At 40.6% G+C, this 13248-nt stretch overlaps 1 pseudogene; it reads right to left on the bottom strand.

The window, feature by feature from the left end:
• Positions 1-6301: 6301 nt before the first annotated feature.
• Positions 6302-10537, bottom strand: LOC144491825 (putative potassium channel regulatory protein pseudogene; annotated as a pseudogene).
• Between the last annotated feature and the right edge of the window lie 2711 nt (positions 10538-13248).

Below are 13248 nucleotides of genomic sequence, written 5' to 3'. Positions count from 1 at the left end.
AGAGACGAACAACAATTGAGAATGGTTAGTGTTTGGGGATGAATAAAGGCACCAGTTGTTAAAATGAGTACTTCTGGATTATTTGAGGACTAGTGAATAAATGTAAAAGCTATATAGGCTTTTACCTCATATAAGTTCTGTGCTATTAGTCATCTGAAACAATGTTCGATATTTGGTAGAAATTAGGTGACTTAATTGCTATTCAAGTATTTGTCCTTTGAGTCTTTCTACGCCAATACACTTACTTATTCATTCCACAGAAAAATTTGGTGTGAGTGATTGTCGGCAGTTTGAATCATTCTACCACTATATACCAGTTGCGAGCTCACATGATGATTCTGTGGGTTTATCCAGTAAGTACCAGAGACAGACCCCAAAGAGACTTAGATTTGTTCCCTGGCCCATGCAGGTTAACCCATTTGAGACATGACAGCAGAGTATGCTGAGAGTTCATTGTATGTGAAGCCTCACACTGAGCCATGTACATGGTTTGAATGTTCGTGAAGATGTAAAGTTTATCAACAGCCTTGCCTCCAACAGTCTATAAATCCTAACCAAGGACAACCTCATCTAAGATGCACAACAATGATAACATTGAGACAGCAGAAAAGATGATGACAAAAGCATCAAGAGCCCAGCAACTAGAAAAAGCAGCAAGAGAAAGTACTACAAGACAAGGACAGCGCAGGAAAAATGTCAACAGAACTCCAAGAAAGGTTAGAATGAAGAAAACCTTGTGTGTACAAGAGTGCTTTGATCAGGTGCAAGCCGAGATCAATTTAAGAAGTGGCAGGACTGGCATTATTGGTTTACCAAGTACAAAACTGCTTCGGGACTAGCAGAAAAGGCTAGCAAAGAACAGGTTAGTACCCTTCTCTATGCCATAAGCAGTAATGCAGATGATATATTGGTCAGATAGGGCATAAATGAAGAGACGGTTATACAGATGTTATAAAAGCCTTTGATACATAATACAGCCTTCGAAGTAATGTCATAGAATGAAGTTCAGCAGACACTCAGACTGGGAGAGCACATAGATCCTTTCATTAATAATTTATATCGACTAGCTGAGAAAGGCAAATATAGAGCCCTGGAAGATCAATTAATTCAGAAATACATTGTTGTAGGAGACTTAGAAGAGATCTTATCAGATTTCCTGCGGTCAAGGGAGGATTTAATGCAACCGATGGCTGTGCAGTTAACAAAGCAGGCAGAAGTAAGAAAGCAAACAATGTCTTCATTTGAGGTGACAGATTTCTGGAGAAAATTGAAAATTCAGTTTTTAGAACACAAGTCACAGTCACCTATTCAAGAGCAGGGAAAGATTGAAGAGGGCAAGGTAACCACCATTACTGTGTTCTTGCTGTGACTGGAAAAGGTTGGTCTGGCCCTAGAATGCCCCACCAAAAATGCAGAGTGCCATTATTTTATTATTTCACAGGATGTGGGTATTGCTGTCTAAGTCAAAGATTTTATAGCTATCACTAATTGTCTTTGTGAAGGTGGTGGTGAGCCACCTTCCCGAACCACTGCAGTCCATGTGGTATAGGTACACCCAGTAAGAGTTTTAACAACACCAGGTTAAAGTCCAACAGATTTATTTGGTAGCAAATGCCATTAGCTTTCGGAGCGCTGCTCCTTCGTCAGATGGAGTGGATATCTGCCCTCAAACAGGGCACAGAGACACAAAATCAAGTTACAGAATACTGATTAGAATGCGAATCTCTACAGCCAACCAGGTCTTAAAGATACAGACAATGTGAGTGGAGGGAGCATTAAGCACAGGTTAAAGAGATGTGTATTGTCTCCAGACAGGACAGCCAGTGAGATTCTGCAAGTCCAGAAGGCAAGCTGTGGGGGTTACTGATAGTGTGACATGAACCCAAGATCCCGGTTTAGGCCATCCTCATGTGTGCGGAACTTGGCTATCAGTTTCTGCTCAGCGACTCTGCGCTGTCGTGTGTCGTGAAGGCCGCCTTGGAGAACGTTTACCCGAAGATCAGAGGCTGAATGCCCGTGACCGCTGAAGTGCTCCCCCACAGGAAGAGAACAGTCTTGCCTGGTGATTGTCGAGCGGTGTTCATTCATCCGTTGTCGTAGCGTAACTTGATTTTGTGTCTCTGTATGCACTGTTTGAGAGCAGATATCCACTCCATCTGACAAAGGAGCAGCGCTCCGAAAGCTAATGGCATTTGCTACCAAATAAACCTGTTGAACTTTAACCTGGTGTTGTTAAAACTCTTACTGTGTTTACCCCAGTCCAACGCTGGCATCTCCACATCATGTATAGGTACACCCACAGTGCTATTAGGAAAAGTTCCAGGACTTTGACCCAGCAACAGCAAAAGAGCAGAAATATAGTTCCAAGTCTGGATGATGAGTGAATTGGCAAAGGATATGCAGGTGATGCGGTTCCTATGCATCTGCTGCCCTTCTCCGAGGCGGTACAGATTGTGGTTTTGGACAGTGCTGTTGAAGGAGCCTTGGTGAGTTACTGCAGTGCCTCTTGTAGATTGGACACATTGCTGTCACTGTGCATCAGTGATGGAGGGAGTGGATGCTGAAGGTGGTGGATGGGGTGCCAATCAAGCGGGCTGCTTTTTCCTAGATTGTGTTGAGCTGCTTGAGTTGTAGGAGCTGCACCCATGCAGGCAAGTGAAGTGTAGTCTATCACACTCCTGATTTATGTCTGACAGGCTTGGAGTCAGGAGGAGGTTTCATTTTGAATCTATACCACAGCAAAAAGCTAACTTGAATCTTATATCTCAGACAACTGAGAACAAAGTTGGGGTGATTAGGGAAACCATCACAATGCTTATCTCTGTGAATCAGGGACAAAGGTGGACACTTCATGGGGAGGCTATGTAAATAGCCAGACTACATCATCAGTGATGTAAGATCACATGATAATGGAGTATACTGAGAGTTCTCTGTGAAGCCTCACACTAAGTCTTATCCTGAACCTTGTATTGAACATTATATTAACTGTAAAGTTGCCCAACAACCCTGCCACGAGCAGTCTCTATCAATCCTGGCCAAGGACAACCTCATCTAAGACTTACTTCGAAGATAACAGAGGCTGCAATAGTTTAAATAGTTGCACTCCCCCAACCATTTGACAAGTTTGAATGGTAACTAAAATTAAAGCTCATGGAATTGAAGGCATATTATTGACCTGGTTAGAAGATTGGCCAGGTAGTAGAAAACATATGCTTGAATTGGGAGGAAGTGACACATGGTGCCTCACAAGGATCTGTGCAGGGGCTCCCACAATTCACCATATTTAAAGGTAAAATCACTATCATCCCAGATGAGTGGTGGTGATTTAAACTGAGGATCAGGCGAGGGGCAAGGTTGAGAAGGCAGGCCTTCATGAATAACCTCAGCTAGTATGGGAATTGAATCCGTGCCTCTGCATCACTAACCAACTGTCCAGTCAACTGAACTATACCGTCCCTATATTTACTAATGACTTGGATATCTGACTATTGTTTTATCTCAGTTTTTAGATGTTGACAGGGTTAATGCTATTGTAAGTGGTGTAGTTTGGAACATAAAGTTTCATACAAAAACTGATAAAGTGAGTGCTGAATACAGGGCGGCACGATGGCACAGTGGTTAGCACTGCTGTCTCACAGCGCCAGGCACGGGTTCAATTCCCGGCTTGGGTTACTGTCTGTGTGGAGTTTGCATGTTCTCCACGAATCTGCATGGGTTTGCTCCGGTTTCCTCCCACAGTCTGAAAGACGTGCTGGTTAGGTGCATTCACCCAAACAGGCACCAGAGTGTGGCGACTAGGGGAATTTCACAGTAATTTCATTGCAGTGTAAGCCTTACTTGTGACTAATAAATAAACTTTACTTTTAAAACTTGGTGGCAGGTGGATTTCAACATAGCGATCAAAAAATGATAGATTCAAATATTATTTAAAAGGTGAAATATATTCTAACAGTAACTCTGTTATTGAAAGTAATCAGGAATGGTATGTATTACATTCATGTGTCTTACATATGGAACTATTCAACAGAACTTGTACACACTGATAGAAACTATTTGAAATGTGATTTAATAAAATAAAACTATATGATGTACCAAATGCATCAATTAAAGGAGTTGAATATTTATTTGGTTCCCAGCTAATTAACTACTGAACAAGAGCAAAAATTATAACTACATAGGGACAATTAGATTTACAAAAGGAGATAAGAAATAGGAAAAGAAGTCCATTTGTTCGCTCGCATCTGCTCCGCCATTCAATAAGATTTTGGCTGATATGTTGTAAACCTTTCCTGCTCCATAATCCTCAACTCCCTTACAGGTCAAACATGTTTCCAACTTTGACCTGCAACAAGCGCTTTACTCACTGATTTCTCAAGTGTGTGTGTGTGTGTGTGTGTGTGCGTGCGTGCATGCTGGGGGCCGCTTCCAGGAGCTTGCTGCCTTCAACATAGTGAATTTCAGGTTAACTTAAGCTGATTCTCAAAGGTTACAGAGTCCCAGGCATAGAATTTTACCTTCTTGTCCTGCATTACTAATCAATACTATTACTTTAATCCCTGACCTTGCACAAGATATAAGGAATCAGGGCGGCACAGTGGTTAGCACTACTGCCTCACAACTCCAGGGATCCAGGTTCAATTCCGGCCCTGGGTGACTGTCTCTGTGGAGTTTACACTTTCTCCCCATGTTTGCATGGGTTTCCTCCCACCATCCAAAGACGTGCAGGCTAGGTGGATTGGCCATGATAAATTGACTCTCATGTCCAAAGATGTGTAGGTTAGGGGATTAGCAGGGTAAATGTGCGGAGTTATTGGGATGGGGGAGTGTGGAGAAGGGCAAGTAAAGAACTAAATGGTAGGTTTAATCTTGCACTTCTTATTACCAAGTTTGAAATTTTGTATTTCTCTTTTTGGACTATCCTTCCCATGAAGATGAAGTCTACTACATCCTCAAACTTACAGTGCAGAAGGAGGCCATTCGGCCCATCATGTCTGTATCGACCACAATCCCACCCAGGCCCTATCCCCATAATCCCACGCATTTACTGTAGCTAGTCCCCCTGACATTAAGGAGCAATTTAGCATAGCCTATCCACCTAACCGGTGCATCTTTGGACTGTGGGAGGAAACCGGAGCACCCGGAGGAAACCCACGCAGACATGGGGAGAATGTGCAAACTCCATACAGACAGTGACCCAAGTTGGGAATCAAATCTGGGTCCCTGGAGCTGTGAGGCAGCAGTGCTAATCACTGTGCCACTTTTTGGGGACCCCACCATCCAGCAGTTGTGACACAATGCAATGTCTGGATTATCTTTTCATTCACACTGTTTTTCACTATGTTATCATTGCTGTGATTCACAATTACATTGGGTTAATTTTAAATCATTAACAATCAAACAAATACACAAGGCACCATCTCCCATCTCATCACTGAAAATATAAATTATTCCATTTAATCAGTAGGGATTTTGTTATATCTGTGTTAACCAACTGATGTGGTCAGCTGTTTATAATAGTCAAGATGTGGAGATGCCGGCATTGGACTGGGGTAAACACAGTAAGAAGTTTAACAACACCAGGTTAAATCCCGGTTAACTACTGAACAAGAGCAAAAATTATAACTACATAGGGACAATTAGATTTACAAAAGGAGATAAGAAATAGGAAAAGAAGTCCATTTGTTCGCTCGCATCTGCTCCGCCATTCAATAAGATTTTGGCTGATATGTTGTAAACCTTTCCTGCTCCATAATCCTCAACTCCCTTACAGGTCAAACATGTTTCCAACTTTGACCTGCAACAAGCGCTTTACTCACTGATTTCTCAATTGTGTGTGTGTGTGTGTGTGTGCGTGCGTGATACGGCCTCAACCGGGATATTGGGTTCATGTCACACTATTTGTAACTCCCACAGTTGCGTGGACCTGCAGAGTTTCACTGGCTGTCTTGTCTGGAGACAATACACATCTTTTTAGCCTGTCTTGATGCTCTCTCCACTCACATTGTTTCGTTTCTTAAAGACTTGATTAGTTGTAAGTATTCGCATTCCAACCATTATTCATGTAATTTGAGTCTGTGTCTTTATAAGCTCTGTTTGTGAACAGAATTCCCACTCACCTGAAGAAGGGGCTTAGAGCTCCGAAAGCTTGTGTGGCTTTTGCTACCAAATAAACCTGTTGGACTTTAACCTGGTGTTGTTAAACTTCTTACTATAATAGTCAAGACATGCACTTGGGCAATTGCTCAACTGTCATTTTATTGTTGAACATTGATCACTCACAATACTTGCATTTTATTGTGGTTCAGTTCATATTGCGTCTGAATGTATAACAGTCTACTGTGTCCTCCAGTTGGTGTATTGTTCTCGTATTTTGTAGACAAAATCCAATCTTTGTCAGGGTATCAAGAAGAATTCCCAAAACATTGAAGCCCAGAAGAATTTTTTTGTCCTCCTGAGCCACTTGCACATAACTGAGGAATAAAAGATGTAAAATTAAAACCAGGGTAAGCATTGTTAAAGAAAAATGATTTTGTGAAATACAGAACAATATGCTTTGGTAAATTATCTGTCAATATTTGGTCCCATGGATTCCCGCTTGAGGATTATCAAGAAGTTTTCATGGTTCCAAAACCTACAAAAATAATTTGCTGATTTGTATTGTCTATCAACCAAGGATATAGAGAAACAAAAAGCTTTTTAATTCTACATAACTTCTGTCAGACCCTTATTGTTAATATATCAATTATTACTTGAAGCCACAACACATCACCTTCAACTTTACTAAAATTTGCTTATCCTTTTACTCTTTGCCAATTTCATCTGTGTTCCTTCCCTCACATTTCTCCTATTGTCATCCAATATGCTCACTTAAAGTCAGAGTTACAGGATAACAATGCGGCTGACCTGCACTGAGGTCAACCTTACTGTTCCCATGATTACATTTGCTGTGACTATCTAAGTCAGCACTAGACCATGGCCGGAATTCTCCAATATTGGATGCTCCACCACCGCTGCCAGCGAGAATGGAGAATTTGGCACTCAGCCAACTCTCCATTCACTGCAGCAGGACTGGAGAATCTCAGCTGCGAGTGAGGTTGGAGAATTCCGGCTCATATGTGTCTCATAGAAAATGAAGTAGTGCCAGGGACTGGCTGAGCGCATTGTCTTCATGCTCAAAATAGGAGAAATGCAGGCAACTATACACCAGTTAGGTTTACAGCAATAGTAGAAAGGATAGAATTTACTCAAAGATGTATGACAAAGAAAAATTGCTGCCAAAAATAAAAATCAGATTTCAGCATGGATGCTTGATCAATCATGTTGATAAATGCTAAGCAGCAACAGAAAGAGTAGACAAATTTAAACTTGAATTTTCAAAAAGTCTTTGATACGGTCATAGAGATATGAATACAGTCAGAGCATGTGGAGTTGTGATTGGTGGAAGAATGGACAACAAACTAGTTTAGAGAATAGGGGATAATTAGGCAGACTGGCAGAATGTGAGAGTGGTATTCCACAGGGATCAGTGCCAGGACCACTGTTGCTCACCATTTGTATAAGCGATTTGTACTCGGGAATCAGATTTACGGACAAAACCAAATTGTGGATTACAGTTAATCTTGAGGAAGACTAACAAAATCCAATAAAGTGTTAACACATTTTCAGATAGGTATGAGAACAGCAAACTAACTAAAAATATAAAGAAGTGTGAAGTGAAACATTTTGGTTGGAGGAATAAGGAGGAATAAAGGTCAGGTACTCCTTTGAAAGAAAGAGTCTAAGTTGGGCAAAGGGGGAGAGGATTCCAAGGGGATAGACTCCCCAATCATTAAAACTAGCAGTGCAGATTAAAAAGGCCTTAACAAATGCAAACAAGCACTGGAGTTCATTCCTGAAGGAATAGAATTCAAAAGCAGAAAGATTATGCTAAACTTGTTATGTAGCCTGCATATATAACTGGGGTACATCACACTTGAGTATTGTAGATAGTTTTGGACTCCAAGTTACAAAAATGAAATGGAGTCACTGGAGAAAATGCAAGGAAGATTTAGGAGAATGATCACAGAATCCTGAGAAAATAGGCACTCTTTTTTTGAGGAAAGATAAGATAGAGAGGTAATTGAATAGCCTTTAACATTAGGACTTATAAAGGCATCGAGGGAGTCTAAAACTAGGGAACCATACATTATAAAGTAGTTCCAAATAAATCTAATATGGAATTCAGAAATTTTTTTTTCCCACAGAGTGGAATGTGGAATGTAAATGCAGTGGTTGAGGCAAATATCATAGATTAATTTATGAGGAAGCTATGTAAGTATTAGGGTTGCAGGAACCTGGTGTTGAGCTTAAACAGCAGGATAGACTTGTTGAGCCAAATGAATTGTTTCAATATTGTAAATACAACGTAATTCTATGGAATGCACATTATGCCGATCAGTGCGTCTCCCCTATGTGGTGAAAAAGGTGCATGCCAGCAACATACTATATTGTGGTTAATGTGGCCATCACCAGTTTGTGTTTCAAATTTTCATGTACACCTTTTACCCCTTGGGACAAAGTGGGGAAGTGTTAGGAAGGATTAGCAGTCTGATCATCAACCTGTTGAACTGTATCAAGAACATTCTTTCACGGTCAACAATTCCTGGAGTAAGGCTTGAACCTGGAGTTTTTGACAGGAGCGTATACCTAAGCTACAAGATTTCCTGGCATTACCAGTAAAAACAGTGCAGACCAAATGCGTCTCCATCTGGGAATGAACCTGTTGTCTGTGGTGTCTCTTCAATGAAGATGGTGCCGATTGATATCTGACTACAGGCAGTCCTTGACTTTATGACATTTGAATTACAATGAACAGCACTTACAATGTTTATAAATTGACGCATTTCAAATTTACAACGTCGGTTTTGACCTTACGATGCTGCCCCAGTGAACAAATTCAATAATTCATGCGTGTGCATCAGTGTTCTGCGCTGCCCAACTCTCTGACACAAGTTGAAGTCCTGACATGTTTTTACTTTGTGAATCTTTGTTTCGAAACGTTTTCTTAAAATTTATACTTTATAATATTAGTTTATTCCTGTATTATAATTAATTTGAGTGCAGAATTCTGGGTAACATACCAACTGACTCAAGAACAGCTTCTTCCCTGCTGCCATCAGAAATCATAGAAACCCTACAGTGCAGAAGGAGGCCATTCGGCCCATCGAATCTGCAACCACCACAATCCCACCCAGGCCCTACCCCCACATATTTACCCGCTAATCCCTCTAACCTACGCATTTTAGGATTCTAAGGGGCAATTTTTAACCTGGCCAATCAACCTAACCCGCACATCTTTGGACTTACCTTATATTGAATTGATCTTTCTCTACACCCTAGCTATGATTGTAACACTACATTCTGCACCCTTTCCTTTCCTTCTCCCCAGTGCACTCTATGAATAATATGCTTTGTATAGCGCGCAAGAAACAATACTTTTCACTGTATCCCAAGACATGTGACAATAATAAATCAAATATTTGGTGAAAATAGGATATCAGGAATTAGTTCAGGAACCAGTCCTCCATTTGTAACATTGTTCTTATTAGAAAATCAGTTCCAATTTACAATGTTTTGACTTGAGGTACATTTTTCTGGAACCAATAGTGTCGTAAGTCCAAGGACTGCCTGTGTAAGGAGTTGAAAATCCTGGAAAAACAGGACAATACTTACTTTACTGTGTGATTAACCTACAAATGGAATCACATATGCTTAAATCCCACAGTTTAAAGCTGTGCAGTCCCATAAATGAACAAGGTGTTCTAGTCATTGAAAGGGAAATTTAACGACTTGTTGGAAATAATGTGCAGAAAGCTTATTTGTCACTCCATGCAGTATATTATTGATATACCGGGTGTCTTTTAAAATTAAGATGTTGACCTTAAAGTTGTAACTAATATGTAAATTATTATTTTGAATCTAGTACTTACATATTAACCTGCTCTCCATTCACATAGGGCTTCGCTGCACATTGGAAAACCAGGTCATGGAATGATAGATTCTGGGCAGAGGTCGGTTTTTTCTTCTCAATGGAAGCCTGCGGGTTGAAGCTCTTCTTCTCTACATGCATTTTTATCTGACTGGAAAGTGCAAGGACTGTTTCCACTGATGATCCAAAGACTCTGAAAAAGGCTCCCGTCCTCTTTCGAATGTAGCGTATCTCCAGAATCTCTGGTTTGTTTTTCTTCTGCACCGTCTCCAGTGTGCCCAACACTGGATCCAATTCATAGAACTTAAACTCCTTTACCAGCGAGTCATAGTCGCAGAAGCCACTGGGCAGCAGTAACTCAGATGTCCTGAGGAAGTCTAATATGTAACCAAACAATGATCCGTCCCTGTCAATGAAGTACTCCCTGGGTCCTATCTGTTGGATGGAAGGCTCTGATCCAGTGAGAATCCTGCACAGTTTGCTGCTAGGAACCCTGGCAAGAGTGTCGGGAAGTGTCTCAAAAATCTTTCCTCCAACATTTAACTTTAAAGGTTGCTGTTCCTCGTCCATTTTCTATGGAAATATGCAGAGAATCAGGTGTTGAAGGCTAAAGTCCCACCCTTGTGAACCAAATGAATTTCTTTTTAGCTTGAGAACTAAAGTTAGGACATTCTTGATTAATAAGGCATAGGAACAATTAAAATGAGTGCTTACAAATGAAGACTTTTTTTCTTGAATGCTGCTTCTACTTGGTTGCTAAGACGCAAAGCAAAAACAGTAACAGACACACCCCTGGTAAACTGGTATTGTTAAGGAAGGCATGGGAACTCTTAAAGAAAACTCCACACTGGGTTGTGATCACATTGTAACAGCCTTTAGGGTTTCACGTACATTTTTGGCACTGCTATTTCTAAGTGTCTTATTCAGCATTAATAGCTGGGGAAAACAGAGGGCAAATGATTAGTCAGCTGCTGAAGTGGTTAATGGCATTTATTACTGTAAACACCAATTGGCAGGTGAGCATTCAATTGTCCTTTTGTGACCTTATGACTGGGCATGACCTTGGAGGCCCAGTGAAAGAGATGTACCCGATGGACTGTAAAACATTGACTTTCCCAGTAGAGTAATGGTGCTGCCTACAGCAGGGATGGGACCAATAGATAAAGGCAAAATACCGCAGATGCTGGAATCTGAAACAAAAACAGAAAATCCTGGAAAATCTCAGCAGATCTGACAGCATCTATGGAGAGAGAACAGAGCTAACGTTTTGTGTCAGGATGACCCTTTGTCAGCTCTGGTAGAGGGATTTAATTTATGAATGCTCAAGAATTGCAGAAGTTCTTCAGAAACTGTTTTTAGACAACAGAATTGTTTTGTATTGTTTAACTTTCAGACTGAGTCATTAAAATCTCATGTGAAATGCTCTCCAAAATATACATTTTTCAAGTGTAGCTTTTAGGAGTCCTGCCCAATTCTTAACACTGGAGCGAGAAGAAGAAAAAGAAGTAGGGAACGCTCCACACCAAGAGATTGATGTGAATATACGAACATACAAATTACGAACAGGAGTAGGCCACTCGGCCCTCGAGCCCAATAAAATCATGACTGATCTGATTGTAACCTCAACCCTACAATCCTGCCTAACCCGCTAACCTTTCACATATTTACGTCTCATGGTGGTTGTACGTTTATCATATTTTTCAAGTCAAAACATTCTCCATGGGAACGTATTTAGGATTTGTCACTGTACAAATGCAGTGTGCAGCGATGAGAAAGTCAGCGCAATGTTTCAAAACTGTCACTAGATGTCACCAATCGCTTGTTCTATGTGGAGCAATGTCGACCAACTTACAGACAGTCCTGTTTATCGTTGTGACACCTCAGGCAATTGCTACAGGTATACATTATCGTCATTTTTTGAATCAGTTTTTTGGAAAGTGTTACAGATTTTACATTATATATTGCAAACTATCCATAATCAATTATTGTTTGGAATATGTGTAACTGGATATGCAGTTGAAAAGGAATAGTTTACAGTGCTTTGGAGAGAGTAGGGACATGGGACTAACTGGATAGTTTTTTCAAAGAACCAAATCATGCCTGATGGGTTAAATGGTCTCTTCCTGTGCTGTAAAATTCTTTGACTTTGGAACTATGATTTGGTCCATGGCAATTTTATCTGGGAGGATTATTTTTCAATAAGATTCAGTTGGTTTTAAGGAACATACTTTTATGTCTCTGATATAATACACAGGAGATTTCTTCTATTATTATAGAATTGTACAGGAGTGTACAAGCTTTCCATGGTCACTGCAGGCTACAGAGTCACAGTGCACATGCCACTTTACAGGTTTCCATGTACATAGTTCTTGAAAATAAGTGAGCTGATATAACTGGTGAAAAGTGAAACAGAGTTAACATTTCAGATCAAGGACCTTTCATCAGATTAGTTCATCAAACTGAAACATTAACATTTCCGAGCAATATTCAAAGCACAAACAAATACAGGCTAATGTTTCCTTTATCCAGTCTCTGTGATATGACCTGAAGAAACCTATTTGCTATGAAAATTAATATTCTATTGATTTCTCCACTAAGGCACATAAATGACTGGAGCACTGTCTGAATTGGTCCCTATCACTCCTCTCCACCCACACACACTTCTTCTGAAGCTTTCGCGGAAGGGATCTCGGTTCTTTTTGGGTGAAATGTTAAATTGGGCCCCCACCTCTCAGCTCGGTGTAAAAGATCCCATGGCACCATTCAAATATTTTCTTGTGTGGAGAGTAAATGCTGACTCTCCACACATAATGTACACCAGTAAATGCTGGTGGGGCTGAATGGTCTCTTCCCATGTACCGTACACCTATCTTTATAAAAACATACAGCACAATGGATACAAGGCAATTATGACAACAAATGTATCCTCACTTGGGACTCAGTCAATATATTCTTTGACTTTTGTTTTTGAAGTTTATAACAGCTTTAAGCTGTGTGGGTTAGGTTGATTGGCCATGCTAAATGGCCCGTTAATGTCAGGGGGCTTAGCAGGGTAAATACAAAGAGTTATGGGGATGGGGCCTGGGTTGGACTGATGTCTGTGCATGCATGATGGGCTGAATGGCCTTCTTCTGCACAGGAGGGATTCTAAGTAGGCTGTTTACAGACCTAGTTGCAACATTGCCACTTTGAACAGTGTAATACTATAACAGCTGCTGTGTTTGTCACCGCTTCCATTTTTACAAGTAGATCTATTAAGTAATTTTATTTTCACCATGTTC

The sequence above is a fragment of the Mustelus asterias genome, chromosome 3 (genome assembly GCF_964213995.1).
Source record: "Mustelus asterias chromosome 3, sMusAst1.hap1.1, whole genome shotgun sequence".
NCBI classification, from domain to species: Eukaryota; Metazoa; Chordata; class Chondrichthyes; order Carcharhiniformes; family Triakidae; genus Mustelus; species Mustelus asterias.
Note: the sequence above shows the minus strand (reverse complement) of the source record. Positions and strands in the feature narration are given on the sequence as shown.